Raw genomic sequence first — 23963 nt, 5'->3', positions numbered from 1 at the left:
TTCATGAGTGGATAGACATGTTTTGTTACCTTGCTGAGGATGACTCTGAAGGACTGAAGCTCAGTTCTGATAAGCTTTGAAAAGGACAGGAAAAGGAAGAGGGATCAAGCATTGTGTGACAGTGGTATAAGCTAAGAGCAGCAGTAAAACATGAGATAGAACTGCAAATAGAAGGAAAGAAAAAGATAGGAAAAGGAATAAGAGGACTGCAAAAAAGAATACATACCTAAATATGTATATATGAAGAGAGACTCCCCAACACTCAGACGAGCCTTCCCAGAGAGAGCTATGGAGGATGAACATCCTATTCAAGGCCACTAAGAACATTGATGCACACAGTTTTCTGGTGGAAAGATGTAATGGCATAGTAACTAATCATTCCAAAAGAAGAAAAATGTCACATTTTTCTTCTGGTTAGTTTATTCTGATGATTGTAAAAGTAACAAGACCCAGACCAGGTGGCACAACTTACACCTGAGATGGCTGGAAATCCTGCATTTGAGGTGTCTTTGAAGCCCCATGAAGAAATGGAGCTAAATAAAAAGACTCTCTTTAGCCTACAGTTACAGTGGGATTAGATCTGCGTCTTGTTTGTATTCATGTTTCTACACTGAATTGATCCTGGGCCCACACCCCATCCAAAAGAAAGAGTTCTCTAAACAGACGTTTCCCGATTCCAGCAGCCAATACTGCTAGCAAACGTTTGTAGAATATTTACAAGAAGCCTTCAGTGGCAGAATGCAACATTTTTTGCATAATAATACAGTGTAAAGAGTCAGAGAAATTAGCTAATGTACACGTGCAAGTGTGCACATGTGCGCGCACACACACACATGCATATACACGCATGCTTAACATATTGCGAAGAAAGTCCACCTATAATCCTAGCAGGTCAAGGCAGAAGGATCGCTTGAGCCCAGGAGTTCAAAACCAGCTTGGGCAATATAGTGAGATCTTGTCTTTACAAAAACTAAAACGTTAGCTTGGCATGGTAGCATACATCCATAGTCCCAGTTACTTGGGAGGCTGAGGCAGGAGGATCACTTGAGCCAGGAGGTTGAGGCTGCATTGAGCTGTGATCATGCCACTGCACTCTAGTCTGGAAGACAGAGCAAGACCTTGTCTCAAAAAGAAAGAAAAAAGAAAAAATATTTAATATCTGCTGCTTGAAACCATGTCCATTTGAAGGTATTAGTAATTCTACTCATTTTTAATCACCTTTCTAGAAATATCTGCTTATCAGGTAATTTTCTGCTTTCAAGTTTACAACATATTGGTGACTGAAAAATCAAATTACAAATGGTGTCAATCCACTTTTATATACATTTTGTAATTTTGAAGAAGTATATACTCATCCTTTTTGCATCAAAATGAAAAAAAAAATCACAGCAAGAATGAGATGGAAGAATTCTCGGGCAAAGTTAGCTAACCTGCCTGCCTGTGAGGTCATCCCCATCTTGGACCTAGCCCCAGAGACAGCTCACTTGTAGATCTCTGGTTTCTTCTTGTTGCAGTTAACCACCCCACAGTCCATCCTTGGAGGTAAAGTTCACCAATGTTGTTTACTGGGAACCCCCTTGCCTTGAATTCACATCTTGGCTTCATTTCACTGCTTTAGAATTCTTGACAAGCTGCTCCCTGACTTTCCAGACCTCCCAGGGCTGCCAAGATACTTTGAATCTGAAGGAACTTTCTTTGCCAAACTTCTAACAATTTCAGTCATATTCCTGGGCCTACCTAACTGTGTTCTTTCTTTTGTTTTGCCTAGACCTGAGTTCTTTGTTCATTCCTTCTAGTAGCTATAATTTGGTAACTCCCTGTTTCATCCAACCAAAAAAGTCTCTCCTTAAATGTCATCAGGCGTGATATTATTCCAAAATAATACCAAATATATTCACCTAAGCAATTTTTAAAGGTGTTTAAAATACACGAGAAGGTGGGGTGTTGGGGGCATAGAGGCGTAAGTCTCTATAGAGGCACAAGACCCGTGTGGTAGGGAGCAATGGAGGGATGAGGATATCAGACGGTCACTATGTCAGGCATCTTGGGCATGGAGTTCCTAGACTTCTCTCCGTCTTACCATAATCACTTCTAATTCTCTGTTCTTTTGGGGGAAATACCTATCAAATTTTTATCTGTAAATATTTGAGGAAACATATTTTGACGACGATGGACATTCTTCTAAGTACTGGCCTGTAATAAGGAACATGATGGATGTGAGGCCTTCCTCCATAGAGCCTTTTGGAAATAATCCAAGGCTAAGGCCAATACTCAGGAAGCCTTAGAGGACCTTCTCCAGGAATGCACGGCCAAGATGAACAGAGATGTTGTCCTCCACCACATCTAGCTTGAAAGATTCTTCCTCACTTAGTTGGGAGAGACCAAGAGAACCTCCCAAACCCTCCCTCTGATCTGATCCAAAAATCCAACTGTGTCCTTCATCTGGGCAGCCACAATATATTCAAATCTGGAGTTTCATCTTCCCCACCCCACAGACATTTTCCCAGTCCAGCACCAACTACTGTCAATTTAATCTCCATAGGGATCTGGAGTCTGAATACCTCTCTTCACCTCCAGTGCGATCACCTGTTCAAGCTACCATCTCTTGTTTCTACTACAGCATATCCACCTTGTGCACCATCAGTGATTTCTCCTCATTGCAGTCAGAATTGCTCAAAATTAGTATCTAATCGTTCTGCTCCTTCTGTTGTTGCTTTCTTAAAATCTTCAACGTGTTCCCGTTGCACTTTGGCTAAAGACTAAAATGCTTTTGTGAACCCTGCTGCCCCCATACTCCTCATTAGCCTCATTTTATAGCACTATTCTCTATACCTGGCCACCTCAGGACCTTTCCCATGCTTCTCCCTGGAAAGTTCCATCTTACCTGGTTTTCTAGTTTCTTTGTCCTACAGATCTCAACCACGTCCTCAGGGAAGCCCACACAATTTCAAATTCTGACCACCACCTCTTTATTGTTAGGTTCCCATCTTGTACACTCTCACTGTGCCCTGTAATTTTCTTCAGGAATCTCATCACAGTCTGTAATTGTATATGCATATGGTTAGTTAATACAGGTCTCTTGTGTCATATCATAAGCTCACGAAATCAGGAATAATGATGCTTTGCTTAATAAAGATGCTTTGCTTAATAAGTATCCCCTTACCTTGGACATCGCTGGCACACAGATAAATGTTCAATAAGTATTTGTTGAATGAACACAAAAATTAGTCTATATTAGCCTTTCTAACTAAGGGTCAATTTATTACTCAAGATCAAGCTGGTCAGGTGCAGTGGCTCAGAGCTATAATCCCAATACTTTGGGCGGGGGGCCAGTACAGGAGGATCATTTCCAGAGCAGCCTGGACAACAAAGGGAGGCCCCATCTCTACAAAAACAAATTTAAAAACTAAAAATTAGTCAGGCATGTTGGCATGTGCCTGTAGTCCTAGCTACTCGGGAGTCTGAAGCAAGAGGATGGCTTGAGCCCAGGAGTTTGAGTCTGCAATGAGCTATGATTGCACCACTATAGTCCAACCTGGGCAACAAAGCAAAACTCTGTCTCTAAAACAATTAAAAATAAGTTAAGTTTTCACAAAAAGATCAAGCCTGCTGATCCCATTAGTTGTGCTGTCAGTGTGTCAGTTCAGTCAAAGTCTCATAACTTCCTTGAGCCTTTCAGGTCTTCCTGAAGGCTCCCAGCTCTGGCTCTGCTCTCAGCCTCCCCTGATATTGAGCAGTGTTACTGTAGTGATTTCCCACCACCTATTGCAAAGGAGCCCGCCTCCATGCCAAGCCATCCTGGGCCCAGTAGGCACAGAGCAAAAAGATCATCAGGGATCATTGAGTCCATTTCTCTGCTTACAGGCAGGACATGTCTAAGCCATCCAGCCTGAAGAGAATCTCTTCTAGTTAAAATCTCTCCAGAAACTCTATAACTTCTGTTATCTTAGGGTAGACCGATACTTAATGACCAGCATTTCACCCTGACCAATAGTTAATGAGAAAAATTTCCAGGAAACTTATTTAACAAATGATTAATTTTGGCTCTTTTGCACATTATTAGTCCCAGTAGTTCTCAAGAACACAAGAGATCACAGTCCCATCAATGTGGAGGAAATAGCTAAACATTCTCAAAATGAAAAACATTTTTAAATTCATGACAACTCAATCTAAGCCACAGTTTATAAGGACATAGCTGACCAGGAGTTTTGTGAGTCTTTGCAGGTTGAAATGTAAGATAATTTGATATTCCTAATGCTAAAATTCTTCCTCAACTCTGCAATTCATTTTTTAAAAAGAAAATATGAGTAATTTCCATCCTAGTAGATGAGGCACTAATACAGCCAGAGCTTTAGTACAGATTCTGGTTTAGTAGCGTTTCCAAGCATCTTTCTTTTTTTTCCTTCTGTTTTCTTTCTTGCACATGACACCTGCTCAAGCAGGAACAAGATCATAGTTCTTGCCTGATTAGTCCCTAGAAATAGCAATCCAGCCTAGAATAGTTCAAGTGAAGGCAATAGAGCGTTCTGTCTTTCTACAACTAACAACTCTCCTGAAGTGTTCCATTTTACTTCCTTTTGAGAAACTGGAAACAGAAAGGATTCTGCTATGAATACATAGTGTATGTTCTGGGCAAAAACCATCTATCCCCAAATGTAGGTAAAATATTTACTTACAGTGTTCTGGGTCTGTTTTTTCCTCCTAGGTATGGCAACCGTAACTTGAGTATAATGCCACTCAATTAATGTTGATGCCTGAATTATGAACCAGGTAATCCAAACAACCTGGCTTGCCATGGGCATAATAGGATAAATAGTCATAATGATTGCTTAATACTTAAGTATAGGTCAGATTTTTAATACACTTTACCGTCTATTACATGAATGATTTCACGTAACCCTAATCATATCTCACTTATGTGTGTTTGTTAGAGATGGAGAAGTGAAATCACAGAGAGACGAGCAACTTGCTCAAGGTTACACTGCTAGTGAATGTGGGCCAGGGAGCTTGATCTTGGAGCCTGTGCTCAGAACCACCATGATATATTATTAAAAAGGATTTGAGGCCAGGCACGGTGGCTCACGCCTGTAATCCCAGTACTTTGGGAAGCCGGGGCAGGTGGATCACCTGAGGTCAGGAGTTTGAGGCCAGCCTGGCCAACATGGCAAACTCTGTCTTTACCAAAAGTACAAAAATTAGCCAGGCATGGTGGCGGGCACCTAAAAAAAGAATTTGAGTCTTAGACAGTATTTCCCTAAACTTTGATTCTGGTTCAACAAAAACCAAGACTTATTAAATCAATCTAGCATTAGTCTTACCTGGCCAATAATCAATTATGCATAAAGAGTGATGCATAATTTTGAGCAATATACAAAGATATACCCTTTTTAGTTTTCCTATATTTTATTTTCAAAATTTTCCCACTCATTTTATGAAATAATAAAGGCACTTAAACATCACTCCCTAGATCCTTAAAGTTTTCTAACTAGATTTCTGGATTTTCTTTCTTTCTTTTTTTCTTTTTTGATCTTCTTTCTCTTTTTGTTGTTATGGATTTTGTCCATTTGTTGTTGTTGCTAGTTGTTTCAGGAATTTATTTGCAATCACTTTTTGCTAATTTCAATAAAGGCCTTACTTAGACCAACTGTTCTGACCCAAGGTCAACACTTCCCATCTTCCAGCTTTTAGGATGAGACAAAAGAAAAAGAGCAGAAGTCTGGGGTCCCACAGAAACTATGTTGCCAGATGGTTGTACTTTTTCAACAAATAGTGGGACAAACTATGCTGGTCCTTGTGGCTAGGGCCAGCCCTGGGAACACTAATGAGAGAAATGAGGGGACCTTAGCTGGAATGAGGTCAGGACCTCCTGGCACTACCACACTGCAATCAAAAAAAAAAAAAAAAAAAATACCAGTAAGTGGCTGGACTTTCTCATTTGGCTGGAAGAGGTCATAGAGCTCATAATCTGTCTCACAGAGACACTTCCACTAAGAACATTCGCAAGATGACAAGTTTCTGCTCCAATACCACGAAAGAATGGGAGGTCACCACCTTCTAATTACCCTGTTGATTATTAGCTTTAGTTACTAGAACATTCTTTATAATTTTTCACCCAAAATTTCTCAGTGTGGATGAGGGGAGAAATGGCTATTGTTTCTGCTGTCATCATGATGATAATGATTCAGATTCACTGAGCCTTTAAAATGAGCCAGAATCTACCCAGAGTGGTATCTATGCACTTTCTCATGAAGTCTTTACAACTTTTACACAACAGGTGCATTTATTGTCCCATTTTACAAATGAAGATTCTAAAATTCAAGATTATTTCATCTCTAGTAATCTAAGATTTCTAAATTCCCTCTTGATAAAATGCGCGTTCCCAAAAATAAATATACAAGAAAGCACAATTAGACAATGGATTTTAAAAGCCAAAATTATTCATTAAAGTTCTTTCTGAACTCTAGAGCCACTGTAAATGAGAAACTCTAAAGCTCTGGGTGCTAAAAGCAGAAGTCAAGCCTCCTGGCCAGTCGTTCCCAAGCACTTTGCCCATGCCTTCAGACCTTGAGAGAAATGATGGACAGTGTGTGCAGGCTCTTCCCACGTTCCTTCCACTCTCTCCAACCCCTGCTGCAAACACCCTTTTAAGAAATTAGGCTTTTTTCATGAACAGAAATACATACAGTTACCTTCATGCTTTTCAAATGTCAATGCTCATTCTGAATGAAATAAACAAGTGTTCTGGTCAGAAAACCCTCCAAGCACTCAAATGTTCTTTGGACCCCCTCCAATTGGCCATTCTTTCACCTCCAAGGTGGAATGGAATCTGATCGCAGTTCTGTCCTGCAAGGAGAATTTTTATCACTGATTTAGATGAAAACAAAGGCAAGGTTTTGTTTATTTACCAGGGGAATACATGAGAAGACAGAATCTGGGTCTAAAATGCTGCTGTGAGTTCTAACCATGGGCTAACAGGATGAAATGGTACAGGGAAAGGTGCAAGGCTCTGTTTTGCTTCCAAAAAAGCAAACATGGGATTCAAAACCACATTGTGAAAATAATTGAGATATTTTATGTAAAAATCAGTTCAAAATGAATCAATGATGTGATATGATGATGTGACATAACTACTCCCCCCTTACCTCCAAAAGGAAAAAAAGGAAATCATGCTTTGATGTCTTCTTAAATTTTAAATTTACAATATATAGAGTAAGGTTGGTAATGGCTATGTCTACACCCAGCTGCTCAGGGCTCTGGTAAAACTTGCCTTCACTGTTGGGAACCCTACACTTACAGAGCAACAGACACTTTGGAGTGGGCAGCAGGGGAGCAGATTATCTGAAGTCCAGGTTAGCTGAAGGAGATGGGGGGCTTGTTTGCTTGGAAGAGACTGAGGGAAGACAGTACAGCCCACTTAAAGGGGACTCCCTGAAAACAGGAATTAAACACATATCAGAGAGCACAGAGTGGCAGAGCCAGAGTCATGGGTGGAAATTACATAGAGTCAAGTTCAGCACCATAGAGGGGATTTTTGTACCACTAGGAGTTTGATCGAAGGGCAGCTGCCATTGGCAGGCAAGCGCAGGAAGGACCACTCTTGGAATGGGGATGCCGGAGAAGGGAGTCAAGCAATATGGGGTTGCACTTGCTGACTCGGATGACATTTGAGGATTCTGTGACTGGACAAGGGCTTTGTCCAAATATGGTACATACCAGCATAAAGAGGCCTAAGCCTTTCTAATCACTAAAACCTTGGGATGCAACAAGCCAAATGTCTCTTGCCCCAGTTTTCATGAGGCCTGAAATTTCATTTCTTCAAGACTTGAAAGAAGCGCCTTAGCTTCTGATGAGGAGAAAGGAGGCGGCTGCTGAAAGGAGAGGGAATATACATCAAGATGAACTAAAGCTAAATTTCAGATCTTGCCCAGAAGTAGCCCCCAAGATTAGCACAGGGAAAAGGAGGCTGGAAGCATTCTTGGGGCAACCTGCAACCTGGGCATCCATAGCTAGTTTAGTTGTGTGTGTATGCAGTTGTCAGAAACATGTGCTGACTTCTTAAAACAGGTGTTATCAATGGATCCAAGCCCCCCATCTCCTTCAGCTAACCTGGACTTCAGATAATCTGCTCCCCTGCTGCCCACTCCAAAGTGTCTGTTGCTCTGTAAGTGTAGGGTTCCCAACAGTGAACAAACAAAACTACGGAAAGAATATACAGTGAAATCTTAGTCTTCCTCCTCCCAGGCCTCTGGTCCCTAGCTAGTACTTTCTCCTGAGACGTGTATAAATAGGCAATGTATATATAACCTTTTCACATACTTTTTATACAAATGGTAGCAGAGCTAGACTCCACATTTTCTCTACCTTGCTCTATAATGTTCACATTTTAATGAACAAAAGACTAGGAATCCTAAAAAATAATGTTCACAGTCATCATTTTCAAATCTTGCCCTCCTTAGGCAATAGACGGCTATGACTCCATCAGTTTTACTTCTTCAGTGCCTGACTTAACCAACATATTGTCAACTGAGTAACAAACACAGAGGCTCTCTAAAAGAAAATGATGTTTATTTGGGAGTAGGGCATTGCAATGGGAATGCATGTGCCATAGTAAACTATGAGTGCATTCAGGGAGGTAAAAAAAAAAAAAAAAAAGACAAAGAGTTTTAAAAGAAAAAATAAGGATACATAATTATTTTGAAATGATTACCCTTGGCTACAAAGATCAATAACAAGGGTGGTGCCAGTCTGAGGTTGGGCAGATAGTTCCTGGGCAGTGTCCTTGCAGAAGTACTTTTTGTGTAAGGTCGTGATGGCCTTTGTGCAAGGTTGTGGTTTTTGCAGAATCTTTTATGATAGACTTTTTCAAAATCAGGTCATGCAAACATGAGAACTCTCTCTTCACAGCCTTCATAGCTCACTTGTGAGGGGTTTTTTGTTTGTTTGTTTGTTTTTTAACACAAGTGACTCCATTTTGGTCGTGACAACTTCACAACATGAAGTCATTAAATATCGATGCTGTTATTCCTTCATTAACGACATCTTGAGTTAATATTCCCTATACTCTTGTTTCCTAGTTTATTGCAGCAATTATATTTACCCTGGATAAAATAAGAAAGAAGATAATTGTATTGACTGTAAGCAATTCTTAAGAGTGGAATGCCATTTATCAACAATAGCATTTACGAGTGGAATCACCAATCCATTAATAAGTCATTCTGAAGGTAAGTTACTCCTCTAAGTGAAGTTAATTAATTATTTCAGGCAACTAGTTAGAAAATATGACCTTCCCTTTCGTGATCTAATTCCTGAAGAGTGTTTGATTCACTAAGAGTCAGTTCCATGACACTAACAGTCAAGGCTTCGAAAAGTAACACATTGATTGAAACTTTCCTTTTATTTATTTCTTAAACCTGTTCTTTCTGTTCTTTAAATGAGTACCAGAGATCCACTTACTTGACTATTGGCAAAAAGTAGCAAGTGAAGCACTAACAAAGTTGCCCTGTCTGATTCTAAAACCTAAGCCTCCTTGACAGTTCGCTGTTAAGTAAACCACTTCCCTGCTGTGGGGAAATGGAGTCATCACACTGATTATTACCTTGAAATGACAGGGGAGCTGTTATGGGTTGAAATATATCCCCCCAGCAAAAAAATATATGTTGGAGTCCTAACCCCCACTACCTCAGAATGTGACCTTATTTGGAGACAGGGTCTTTACAGAGATAATCAAGTTAAAATGAGGTCATTTGTGTGGACCCTAATCCAATACGACAGACGCCCCCATAAAAAGGGAAATTTGGACGCAGACACATAGGGGGAAGATAATGTGAAGAGACGCATGAGAAGACAGCCATCCACAAGCCAAGGACAGAGGCCTGGAACAGATCCTTCCCTCACAGCCCTCAAAGGAACCAACCCTGCCAACACCTTGATTTCTGACTTCTAGCTTCCAGGAGTGTGAGACAACATATTTCTGTTGCTTGAGCCCCACAGTGTGTGGTCTTTCATTATGGAGCCATGCAATGATGTGGCTGCGGCATTGGCTTGGCAGCATCATGGAGTAAAACACTCCTCAGGAGTTCATCTAGCCCATCTTCTTGTCTCTGAGTATCTTTCCTGGATAAGTACCTTTAAAAAGTGGTGAGAAATCTGTCTAGAAGCGTTTCATAGGTGGTCAAGAACAGAGACTCTTGGGTGAAGCTCCTGGACCCATCTCTACTCTTAGCATTGGCTTGACCATTGGCAGACTACTTAATTTCTCTTAGTTTTCTCATCTGTATAATAGGGGTAGGTGTACCTTGGACAGTCACAAGAATTAAACAGGTAAATGCGTGTCAAATATAGCATAGTGCTTTTAGTGTGTTGTAGCTATTAGTATTATTCATTTGGTTGGCACTTTTTCAAATTAGCTTAGGTTCATGGCAGAGCCTAGCTGTAAGTTGGCCCCCACTTTGATCTGTTATTTGAATGGATTGGCCAAGATCAAAGACAAGGACAAGAGCACTCTGACTTTTGTTCTTCCCTATTGTATAAGTTAGGTGCAATGAGAAGAGATCCTTAGTAGAACACTCAGAATGATGAAAGAGAGGAGATCCGAGACTTGTGGGGAAAACAATCGCACTGAACATCCATTCATCACCATTTTCTCAGCACCCACTGTGGAGAGTCCTACCCGTGGCTACAGAGGAATGGCCCAAGATGGAAAACTGGCCTGGCAATGCCTTCAGCTACCAGAAGGATGTTACTATACGTAGTGGCAGAGTTGCAAGGCCCTTCAGATCGCCAATCCTCCTCCTAATTTCAAAGAAATTACCAGCAGGTAATTTCAAAGAAAAGGGAATAGAGGCCCTGAAAGGTGGGGAGACTTAAATAATACTGCGACAGATTCAGGACAGAGCAAGAGTTGGATAAGAAGAAATGGGCTTCCTCTATTGCGGGAAAGATAAGAGCGTTCAGTTACACAGCAGGAAAGCTGACCCCAGAGACTGACCAGAATAGAGAACTAAGAGCATGACACTCTCAGCCCTGTAAAGTTGTAGAAATAAGATGATAATGATGATGATAATGGTTATTACCAAATGTTGAGCAACTATTCAGTAACAGCACAAATTGTGTGTTCATCGGCTAACTGTTAATTAAACGGTGTTAACTGTTTTGCATGCGTGGTTACCTCATTTAATCTTTCCACAACACCTTGCAAGATGGCTATGAAGAAGAGCAGAGCTCAGATAGGATATGCAACTTATCCAGCATCTCAGAGCTTAAGGGATACCAGTTGGGACCACAGACCTCTACTTCAGACAGATTCCTGCAGGCAGCCACCAGCAACAGATGCTGCTAAGGGCCCTTCTGGTTCTGTGGTTGTATGTTTTTAGAATATCCAAGTCACAGCCATGAGAAGTTTTATCTTTCATCAGTGAAGTCAATTCACTTGGTAATACAGAGTTTTGAACTATGAAAACTATTATTATCAAAAATAATTACCACAGTCACTTTGGAGAAAGAACAGGTTCACATACCAAATCTTTGATGAATTTGGGTCTGATATTTTCTATTTTTTTTATTTTCTAGAGACAGGGTCTCATTATGTTGCTCAGGCTGGTCTCTAACTCCTGGGCTTAAGTGATCCTGCCACCTTGGCTCACAGGTAGCTGGGACTATAGGTATGCACCACCATGCCCGACTTGGATCTGGCATTGATTGTTTCTGTGTTACCATAAACTTGCAGAAATCCTTGCTTTTCCACAAGGTAATGACAGCAGCACTTCCCCCTTGCACTTTTCTAGCACAGTGTAATGAAATGCAATAGAAACCACAGGAAATACTGTGGTCAGGTTTTGAATCTGAGCTACCACCCTCAACCCGAACACTGTGACAAAGGTACTGTGAATTTTTTTAAGAAAAGAGGGCAACATAGTAAGGAGGTCCTGGTCTTTTTTTAGTGTAAAATCAGCCTGGGCATGATAAGAAACACCACTGGAGGAAGACTGCGGTACCTGACTCATGGCTGTTGGTTACCAATGCCTCCACTTAAACCCAAACTAAGAAAAAACCAGGGGAACCTTACCTAGGAGATCCTCTCAGCTCCCAGAAGCAGTCTGATGGAAAAGGGATGTGATAGGAGGCCTGCCCTTGTGAGAACTGGCATTTCCTACGCTTGGCATTTTATTTGACTCCAAGTTAGGTGACAAGCAGACCTTAAGTGCCTTCTGTTTTCAGAGCCAAGTAGAGATTGCATAAGATCTCCACATCTCATCCCTGGATGGTTAAAGTACTGATTGCTCTCTCATTTCAGCAGGAAGTGAAGTAAGACCACCTGCACTTCTGTAAATTGCCAAGGAAGCTTGCAAAAGATACACTATGAACCCAAAATAAATTCATACAGAAAGGAAATGTGAATGAATAACAGTAGAAAGATATGTCCTTTGTTGGATACATTTTATGTAGATATGTGCTATATGCATCATCTAATATGATCTTCTCAATGACCTTATGTGGTAAGTGCCATGATGATGCCTCATTTTACAGATGGAAAAAATAGAGATGTGAGAGAGGTAAGTGTTGTGCACAAGGACACAGACATGCATATGTACACAGGGGACTAAACTAGGACTCAGCTGTCTGTCTTGTCAGACACTTGTGGACATCTCCATCACCCCATCTCTTCCCCCACACACAAGGCGACTTTTCAAAATAACCTATTCACGTGTTCTAATTCACTTCCCTTTCTTGTAAGCATTTAAGTTTTCAGTAAAAGTTAAAAAGTCTGTCAACGATTTTCTTTTTTTGGATAATCCCACATTTACCTGTGCTACCTACAGTACCAAGAATCCCTCTTTTCTCCTTCCATAGTAAAAATAGAAGACAAAAGAGTATTTTCTAATTAATCCCAACTCTTCTGCGATAGAAAAGTGGCCCCAAAGAAATTGAAAGGAAAATAAAATTGAAAGTTAGAAGGTTTTGAGATTTGATAGGAACACGTTTTGATATTACATTGGAGTGGGTCACTGGGAAAACTGATCCATGACTTTTGGTGAAGCTAGAAGCAAGACATGGCTTGTCCTGGTCTGGAGGTTCTGTGCCAGCCACCCCAGGGAAGGTGGACCCTTATTAGTGGATCACCTCACTCGGCCTGATTGGCAGCCCAGGTTCCAAGGCTACAGCCTAACAGTTTCTCCTAATTGTCAAAGAGCAAATGGCCACATCTAAGCTGGAAATGGTTGCACGAGATATTTTAGGGTAAACCTTAAGATTACTTTGAAAAATCAATTAAAACATCCAAAAACACACCAAAAAAAAAAAAAAAAAAACCCTCTCTACACTATATTTTTATAGACAGAAATGGCATATTCATGAACACAGCCCATGGAAGCAGTTTCAGATTTGGGATGAGAGACAGCCAACAGGCAGAGGGGTCTAACAAACATTTGCTGAGAGTGGCAGGCACTTCCGAGGTTGTCTTTACTCTCACAGGATTCTCCTCATCACCCTGAAATAACACTTATTCCTGCCACCATTTTGAAATTGTCGCCATCAGAAAGGTTAAGTGCTTAGTCCAGGGTCACGCTACCGGTTAATGGCTAAGTTAGGAGTTGAACCCTAGTCTCTCTAACTCCCAAATCCGACCTCTTTCCACTGTGTGAGCTTGGTCTCTTATTACTCGGTGGGTAAAGAAGTCCTGGACACGGTTCACTCTTCCTCCCAGTGGTTGTGGTCTGGGTGCAGCGTCCAGGAGACTGGACAAGCTGCTTCCGGAAGCGGACTCCCTCCCAATTTCCACCCCTCCCCGCAACACCCCGGCCCAGGGAATGAGTGAAAATCAGTTGCTATTCCTCTTCTTATTCCCGCACCTGGGCTCGATTTGTTGCCAGCATTAGAGCACGCAAGCTCAGGGCTCCCAGTTGGACACTAGGGGGCGCCCGAGGCTCACAAAATCCCTGGGATCCCAGTGAGCGTCCCGCAGCCCCTGTTTGGTCATGTCAATAGGAAAGGAATAAACATGGTCCGTCCTCTAAGAAGTTTCACTTACATGGACCAAAATCTACCATGGTTTGAAAGAAACCTGGTTAAATTACTGGGACTATCCAGTAGGCAAGCAGTTTTAGACAACCTAAAGCCAACATACTTTTAGTTCAGTACTATGAGAATACTGAACGTATACAAGGACAGGTCCCCATTATCTGATGGAAAACCGCCATCCTCGCAGCCCAGCCATTGCTAACGTCTAGGATAACCCGGAGTAACCAGAACACAGTTGATCAATGATAAACGAAATAAAAAGCCAAGTGATCAAAAATACTCCAAGGTATACAAGAAAAATAGCCCCCATATCCAAAGCACTGCTCATCTCCCGCACCTCAGCATTTGTTCACCTTTGTGGAGAGGGAACAGGCATGGGTGAAGTTGGCCACTTGGAGAAGCTGTTGTTTGTTGCACCCAGGAAGCCCAGAGAGCAGCAGAAAGAAGGGGCCGTGTGCTCTCATTTGGTGAAGCCTGGGACAGAGGCCCCAGGTGCCCGCCTCTGCGCTGAGGCCTTTCAAAGCTGTGCTCTTGGCAACAGCCTTTGAAATAACTGGGTGCTGGCAACACAGGCTTGGCATTAATATGCAAATAAGAATACTCCAGGCTCCCACTTCATGCTTTTGGATCGTTTAAAAAATCTAGCCGCTTACCATGACTAACATAAAATAAAGGGGGAAGAAAAAGTGGTACGACCTTCGCTTGGTTTCTCCCACCGACCTCCTTGTGCTGGGGCCAAAGAACTTTTCAAACCAGAGAGGGGGCTGGGGTCTCAACTAGGAGCGGGGACCGCTAAGGGCTAAGGATATTTTCACCTCCCCTCTCTAACAAAAGCTTTGGGATGAATAATAGGCACTACTCAGCTCCGTCAATCAACCTCAGTTGCTCTATTTTCACTGCTACTGAGATGTATAAAAAGCTAAAGTTTGCCACAAAGCCCCCATCGAGGCATTCAGGAAATCCCGGGGAGGCTTACTGCGGGGATGATTGCGAGCTTGCCAGGCGGCGATTGTGCCTCCTTCCTGCCGCTCTGCCTTCCGTGCCTCTTCCTTTGTTTGTCTGCTCCCCTGAGATGGGCCTGCAAGGAGGCGCCCCAGAGGCAAGCACATATCTATAATAAGATGTGACAGCGAGTTTGGGGAATTTGCTGGCTATCCATCATTATAAAAACGAATTCTGCATCATTACCCGTTGCTTTTCTGAGACACGAACGTGAGTGGTAAGGCTCTCCTATCCCTCGCGCTCTGAGGACAAGGGCAAGCACAGAGCAGGTGTTGACTGGCCAGCCTGCTGGCAAAGTGCCCTGCCAGTGGGAGAGGGACAATCTCCAATACAACCTGAATCAGCTGTCAAACTAAGCCTACTACAAACAGCTGAATGGTGAAGAAACAAACAACACTTGTTGAAGTCCTTAGAAGATGAATTACACCTGTTTCAACATTCCTGGCACCCTCTCAGAGGAATCAGAGTTCATGGGCATTTCTTTGCCTCGGTATCCTCAGACAGCAGGGGACTTCAAGCTTTTGCTGTAGAGATAATGCCATGAGATGAAGAGCTGGAAACAGAGGAGAGACTATATTTTAACTGATAGCACGGAACCAGGAAGAGGTAGCTTTGCATCAAATGCAATGGGATGACCACACTAACGTGGATTTAAAAGAAATCCTCCCAGGTTCCACCTCTGCAGGCTGGTAAACAATGACCTCCATGTCCCCAGTCCACATTCACTCACCCGCACTCTCCATCTCCCAGCCCTTTACTCTCCTGCTTCTGATCTCTGGCCTTGCCCTTAGTATAAGACACAAACATGCACCTGCCGCTTCTGTGGACACTACCCCTTGATGGGGTTCAGGACATGCTACATCATGTCAACATGGCATCTTATGAGCACAGGGGTTCACACCTGTAATCCCAGCACTTTGGGAGGCCAAGGTGGGAGGATCACGTGAGCCCCAGAATTTGAGACTAGCCTCGGCAACAGAGTGAGACCCTGTCTCTAGAAAAAAAATTAAAAATCGGCCAGGCATGGGGGCATGCACCTATAGTCTCAGTTACTTGGGAGGCTGAGGCAAGAGGATCCCTTGAGCCCAGGAGTATGAGGCTGCAGGGAGGCCCAGGGACCAAAGGTGACCTTCCCAGGGACACAGTACCAGAGCAACACTGGAGCAGCAAGGTCTTCAGCCCCATGGGCCAAGGCTGTTCCCTGATTGAGCAGATGAGCCCATGGGTTAACTACCTTTGGCCTTTGTCCTTTCTCCCTGTTCTTGCAGATGAGCTGAGTCATCTCAGTGCCTCGGCTCCTTCACTGAACAGGTACTACAACCCCGGAGAAGTAGTGTTATCAGCATCCCATTTTATAGAGGAAGGAACTGAGGCATAAAACAGTCTGTCCAAGATCACACTGTGAATAAGAGGCAGAGGACTGAATAAGGAGGCTTCAGTGCAGAGTCACGTCTCTGCAACATGCTCCACGCTGCTTCTGGGCCATCTCTGCGATTCAAGGCATGACACAATGGGAAGAGCCCCATACTAAGGCATAGGAGACCTAAGTCTTAGTCCCAGTTGGCCAGAGATTAGTGATGTGATCTCACCAAGTTGCCTGTCTTTGTATTTCTTAAATGAGAGATGGAATTAGATCAGTGGTTTTAACTGTTTCATATAAGACCCATTTTTGTCAATTCCATAGGGTACCCACACTGTGAAAACTATCATTTGTCAAAAGAATTGCATTTATTGAGTAATAATTACTTCGTTTTCCTTTTTTTCATGTGATTGTCAGTAGTTTATTTTGTTAGGAGTCAGATCTTATTTTCCCACAAGTTAACATAAGTTCATGAATTACATGCAACCAAAAGTCCTTGCCGTTAACCCATGCAGCTTTGTAATTGGCTTTTTTTTTACTTTTAAGTTCAAGGGTACATGTGCAGGTTTTTTACATAGGTAAACCTGTGTCATAGGGGTTTGTTGTATGGATTATTTCATTTGTTTTCCATTTTTAACTAAGTCAAATGAGAGGTATCAGTTTCAGCAAGGTCCTTTCTAACTCCTTTTTCTAGATTCTACTCTCTGTTTTCTGCATCACATTATTGATTACTTTTCTTTCTTCATCCTAGCCATCATATCTTTTCTAATAAGTCTACCTGTTTACTTGGTTTTGTCTAACTAGACCTCTAGAAAGTCAACTTCTATATGGGCCAGGAATTCATCTGCCTATCCATCTCTGTATCATCAGGGTCTAGCATCAAGTATGTCTTAATTTGTTGAACTAAAGATTAAACTGGCTAACTGGTATTGATGAGCCTGTTAACTCCTGCTATTAAATGGTAAACACATCATTTCAATTTGGCTTTTTAAAGTATTGAAAATAACTTGAAGAACTCCAATTCTGCTTTTTAAGTCTGGACACTCCATGTTGGAAATGACCAGATGGAATGACCTCTAGGCTCTCATCTGTTTCTGAAATTTCATGGTCCAGTGATTTCTTTTGCAAAGCTGACTGGGGAGATTCTGTGAAGACTGGGCGCTAGATAGCGTTCTTCCCCACAGAAGCAGTTCATAGGGAGTTGAGGATTCTCAGGTGCCATCTGGCTCCAGACACGGTGATACTTAACTGCACTCACAATGCAGAGACTTCTAGGCAGCAAAACTTCTCTCCCCTTGCTGGTAAAAAGTCAACTTCCTGTGCCATTGCTAACCTACACCCTTTCTACTCAGTTAATATACAAATTATAGAAGTGTATGATTTTCTTTTCACCCTCTCATTCAGAGAAAGATGCATGGATATGTCCCTTTATGAAGTTAAACATTAGTTTTGTAAGACTTCGCGAATGTTCTGGAAAGCTATGCATGTAGCTGTAAAGATAAGAGGAAGGCAGGATGAGGCAAAAACAAGGGCTGAATTGTGGTGCAATTGCTGCAGAGGCCTCAACCAATCCCATAGGACACTCTGAAGCTGGGAATGATCCTTCCGAGTTGTCCCAAACTGACAGGAAGATCAAGCCATTGACTCACCACAACAGCCTGGCCTTGGCCCTGATCGTCCCTGTAACCTCAAGTGAGGCAGAGTCCTGGCTGAGGGCAAGTCCATCGAGGAGCACAGCTGTGAACTCTCTGCTGCTGGGAGATGGGAACACAGGCCCTGGAGAGGAATCCAGAAAGAGCATCGTGGTATGTCTCTAAATTTCATCTGTTGCTGCTATCATGTTCTAGCATGCTTGATTTGTGAGAATTGAACAGAACAATTTGCTGAGCCAGGACTGTGTTGCATTTAGCAAAAGATGAATTAAACTACAAATAAAAATGACCTGGCCCTCCATGAGCCAGGTTTTCTAACAGAGCAACCACTCCAAAAAGTAAGCACTAGAGGAGTGATGCCACCATGGGCTTGGGAGTAAAAGTCCCTCAGAATTTCCAACTGTTGGAAGAACTGGAACAAGGTCAGAAAGGAGTAGGTGATGGCACAGGTAGCTGGGGTCTAGAAGAGGGTGAAGACATGATACTTACAAGATGGACAGAGACGGTAATCGGGCCTCCAAGAACAATTGATGAAAACTGAATATACAGCCTTAAAATAAAATGTGGACCTAAATACCCAGAAGCACCCACTTTGAAAGATTTTTAACAAAAATTAATATGAATGGAATTAAGAGTTCTAATGGAGTGGTAGACCAAGAGCCGTATCAGTGCTAGCAAAATGGCAGAATTCATATAGCATCAAAGTGGTCCTGCTGGTGTGAGTTGACTGAAGGATACAAAATAAATTTTAAAAATCAGAGATACAAAGTTGTTCTGCAAGAGCTTTAGCGCCTAATGATGTCTAAAGAAAATATGAAACCCCCTCAGTCACCTGAAGGACACTGTTATCGCAGTTAATCAAAAAGTAAAACCACGGGACCTTTACCTCTTCCCTCATTCAATTGAAGCAGTCTTCATTTTCCACAGTAGTAAATTTTCTAGGTACATCTTATAGACCTGAAAGTACTGAAAAGAAAGTTTCCATTCAAAGGAAATTTATCTTAAGATACTAGAAATGATACTAATTTTTTGTCCATTTGAAATATATAAGTTGTGCTATAACAAATCATCATGTCAAGTGTAACCACTGTCCACGTAGTTGAACTTCTGGGATCAAGAAAATATATTTAAATTGATTCCCGTCATAACTGGTGGGACACATCTAACTCAACTGTAAAAGGACACATCACACAATCACCTTGCTGCTGATAACATGACCTGGGGTCTCTGCCTTCTCACACTGCCCCCGCTCCTTCCCCCTGCAACAGCCCTCCAGCCTGGGGCGTGGCTTGTTAGAGTAGACGTGATGATTTAGGGTTGCAGCCTGTGGAACTACTGCTGGGTATGCGGGGTACTTTGCCTGCATCCCTGGTTTTTTCATTTAAGCCTTAAATGATGCCTCTTCTAAGCCATCCTCTTGTCCCCACACTCCTCCATTCCCACCCTTGGCCAAAGCATAGATTGTAACCCCTCCATTTCCCTCTGAGATTGGTCTATGGTGAGGACAGGGATATCCCCGTATCTTCTCTCTCCCACTTTATCCAGGGGTGCTGTTTTTTCTTCCCCCTCCTCAAGTCCCTTTTTGCACTGTCACCACCCAATACTTTCCATGACATTTCCTTGCTTTGGCCAGAAGCCAGGTAAAGTTGGAACAAGTCTCTTACCTGCCTTGTTTAGTTTTGGAACTGCATTTATTCACTTGCCACCAGCCTGGGAAGTAAATATTAGGTCCTCAGCTCTGCCGCCCTCTGCTATCATCATCAGCTGATGAGTTTTATTGGCTCAGATTTTGATAAGAAAAGAACAGTCAACCAGGGTTACTCAGACCTGCCAGCTCTCAGTCTTTGGTGGCTAAACTTGGAGAAAGGCCTCATGAAGACACTTGTAAGCACACATGATCCCTCTGAATTGCTTTCTTTTCCTTTAATTTCTTCTTCAACTTTTAAAGATTGTAGAAGTTTTAAACAGGGCTCTCATCTGGACATCCTTTCAATCCACTGGAGTCTAGTGTGGAATCTGGCAGCTGGAACAGAAAGAACCTTGAATTAAGCACATCCTTTGGTTTTGGTAGTGCTGTGTCTCAAGATCCTCAGCAGGGATTAGGAAAGAACTCAGTGTGCACAGCAGAACCTGGAAATTGGTGGGCTTGACTTCCTGGCAAAGTGCTGCATTTTTCCACTTTCTGTTCAGGACCACTAAACGCTGAAATGTGGATGCCTACCAAAATAAAAGAAATTCATTGTGTACTGAAATAAAACAAAGAGCCCCACAGGAAGGTTTCCTAACACTCCTCTCTCTCTCCTCTCTCTCTCTCTCTCTCTCCTCCCATCAGTTACCTTCTTTCTTTTTCTTGTCCTCTTCTCTGTTAGTTTTATTCTTAAGCTCGGCTGCCAGAGGCAGCCTTTAACGGATGTGTGATTGGGCCTTTCAGGCCCCCTAGAGAAGAAGGCTGAGGGGACAGGGAGGGATGAGGCTTGGATGATAAGTGAGGAAAGGAAGAGGGGAACTTAGAGGGATGGAGGGATGGGAAGGAGGGGAAGTCCTCTTTTTGAGTCAATAGAGTCAGAATCCTTTTGCTGACCAGAAACACACATGTGATGGCTGTTTTAAGTGGAAGGAAATGATCCAGTCTTCTGAGGATACAGAATTTAAAGCTGAGCGACGTGGTACCCTAAGTTCTGTATTGCAGAAAGGGAGGCATTCTGATCTTGCAGATGAAAGGGGCATTTCTCTGATATCAAACGTTAGCACAGGAAATGTGTCCTGGGTTATTTCCATTTGTCTTTACAGACCAGTGAGTCACCTGAAGACTTAAACTTACGTTCAATGCTAGAAAGGTCAGGGGTTGTTGAAATTGTGCTGGCCCTGACTCCATGAGCTTGCTTTTCAGGCCTTATAGGAAACTTGCCCACCTCCCGTTAGATGGTCTCTACTTACTTCTTCAACTCATTGACTAGTGAGCATTGCATGTCTCATGCTGAAATGCAAAGTGGAATTTGTTTTCTTTTTTGTGTGTGTGTAAAATATACCAATTATTTAGATTCCAGGGAATAGCCATTGAAGAAATCTATTGTAAATGTTTTATTTCAAGACAGACTTATTTTTGCAATTGTTACCAGATGGAAGGTCTTGACTGTGAGTTGTCCGGATTCTTAGCACATTGAACAAACAACTGAACAAAATGCACAAAGCAACAAAAGAACGAAGTAACAAAAGCACAGATTTATTAAAGCAAAAGTACTTTCCACAGAGTAGGATCCTGTAGGAGCTCTTGTAGAAGCGGGCTCCAGCAAGTGGTTCAAGAACTCCCCCACCCATTAGGATTTTTATTAAGATATGTATTAATTTTTTTAAAGCTTGGTAATGCCCCTAGGTGCCCTTTAGAGGCCTCCAGTTGGTCACACGGAAGGATTGGCCTGTGATCAATCAGTGGCTGAAGTGGAGACTTGGCTCATGGTCAATTAGAGGCTGAAGTGGAAACTTCTGTCTTGTTATCACAGGCGCTAGGATGCATGCTGCATGCTGCTTAATGTTGCCTAGAACTGGCTACACCTGATGTTCTTTTGCTTATGCCTTAACCCTTGGTTAGCCTAATTCCCAATTCTCTTGCCTCACAACGACTCACTCCTTTGACAATTACCCTTTCCCTTTCAAGGAGGCATGAGAAAACCTCTAATTAGATCCATGGAGGCTGTGGTCATAAAGAAAGCCCCCAATTCACACACAACCCATGAGTCTCAGCCTTCCTGCCCATCTTCACCCTTCCCTCAGCTTGGGGGAGATCTAGGATCCCTTGAGAAGCTATAAATGAAGAAGACAAAGAGGAAGAAGTTAAGGAAATCAAGAACAAGTTGGGACCACTAAGTCCACCTTTTTGACCCCATCTGTGTTGGGGGTTGGGAGTTGTGGAGCTCTGGCTCCCAGGTGATCAGGCCTTGTGGTAAGGACAAGGGCTCCAACATTGCAGAGAGCCTGGCATGGAGTCCTAGTCTTATAACTTAACCTGCCACGTTCTTGGGGTATGTTATTTAATCTCTTGGCACCTAAGTTATTTTACTGAATAAAATGGAGATATGACAGTACTAGCTCTGAAGCTTAGTATGAGAACTAAAGGAAATAACATATTCAAATGCAAGCTCCACAAGATTAGAGACATTTATTTCATTTGCACTATAACCCCTAATGCCCACACCAGTATTCTTGGTGCTCAAATATTTTTTGAGTGAGTGATATAGGTAAACCACTTAGCATAGAGCCGGAGCACAACCCATGCTCACAGCAACATAATGTTTTGCCAGAGATGCTTGCTGCACTCTGCTTCTAACCCAATCTGACATCCACCAACAGTTCTTGTATTTGGCTCTCTCATGCAGATTTGTGCAGGGGAACTGTGAAATTATGGTGGTGGTTAGAGACTTAAGGTTGGTGCTTGGAGCCTACTGAGGAGTGGGCCCAGCATGGGTGGGGTGCCAAGCTGATGAATTTCACACAGCAGGGATCCTGGAATGTTTGAGGAGAGGCCGCTGGGTGCTGGTAAAGGGGTCCACTGGGGAGCTGGCAGGAAGCCGAAGATCCAGCATGCTTGGTTTGTTTCAGGAACTTTCCCAGGACTGGCCCAAGACCCAGGAAAGGAGGACATTTTCTTTTTCTTTTTTCTGTATTCTTTTCCCTCCTGATTGTCTGACTTTCTGTTGCCAAACCTCAGAACCTAGCCTCATACAATGAATTCTACAGCTGGGCCACATTTTGGATTGGATGGGCTCTTGTTAGCTGGAGAGAGGTCTGAACTATAAGTTGACACATTGTTTCTATGAGAAATTCATTCTCAATGCCAAACAGATGATTAATGGCCCAGGTCTCAGAATGAAATCCATTCTGTCCTCTGTCCTGGAATCCAGACAAATCAGAGCTTGTCTTGGTGTATGTGTGGGAGGGGCACTAGGGAGTTCTGTTTGCATAATAAAGACCTCATAGGACCCCCAAAGAAGAGTCAAGGTAGACTATGAGACAGACAGCCCCAATGCAAAAAATTCTTAAACAGATTGGAGGGGTGCAAAGGAAGGCCAAGGATACATTAGCTCCACAACACTGCAAAAAGTTTTCTAGCAGGGGAAGAGCTCTACTGAAGAGTGTGTGTGTATGCACTGGCTTGTCTGAAGACACTCTATTGAGAGTAGCCCTCTAAGTATTGTTCAGATTCCCTCCCAGGAAGCTCTTAAGGAATCCAGTGGCATGATCCCAGGGAAAGAAGGATACGAAACCAGCAGAAAAGGCTGAGGAAAGATGTGTAGCACTAGTTAAACCCAGAGAGGGAAGTCCCCTTTCAGTCATCTCATCAAAGATTTACCATGCTAGTGGAAGGGTTCTCTCACCTCACCAAGAGCAGCAACTTTGACATGTCAGTATTGGGGATGGTGAGAAGACTGACCATTCAGCAGCCAAGGACTGACCTGGTCACCCAAGGGGAGTAGCCCACAAGTAGTGAGCCAGGACTATCGGTGCCCACAGCCTCCTCACTGCCAGGAGGACCCAGAACGCCCACCCCACCAATACCACCTGAATGCAACACTCTTAGCTTGTATGATTTGGGAGAACTGCAGCTATTCTTATAAAAACACTTCTAGAGAGGGGCTTCAAGATGGCTGACTAGAAGCATTTCATACCCACCTCCTGCACTTAGAAGAACCAAAATAGTATATAGACAGTCACACTTCAAATACATTATCCCAGAGAGAATGATAGAATTCAACAGATAAGTGACAGGAAACATCAAAAGCAGGGGAAAAGAAGGGAGAGAGGCAGCCTGCCTGGCCAGGGCAAGTAAGATGAATGTGTGTTCCCCCACTGCCAACCCAGGCTGTAGTCACTGAAGATGACTACACCGTCTTCCATGGCAGTGCCTTAGCATGGATGCTGCCATTCCTCACCTGAGC

The 23963-nt window shown here is 42.8% G+C and overlaps 1 pseudogene; it reads left to right on the top strand.

Annotated features, from left to right (window-relative positions):
• Positions 1-10695: 10695 nt before the first annotated feature.
• LOC105545299 lies at positions 10696-18888 on the top strand (annotated as a pseudogene).
• The last annotated feature ends 5075 nt before the right edge of the window (positions 18889-23963 follow it).

Source organism: Mandrillus leucophaeus, unplaced genomic scaffold (genome assembly GCF_000951045.1).
Source record: "Mandrillus leucophaeus isolate KB7577 unplaced genomic scaffold, Mleu.le_1.0 Scaffold324, whole genome shotgun sequence".
In the NCBI taxonomy this organism is placed as follows: Eukaryota; Metazoa; Chordata; class Mammalia; order Primates; family Cercopithecidae; genus Mandrillus; species Mandrillus leucophaeus.
This window is presented reverse-complemented; position numbering and strand designations above follow the sequence as displayed.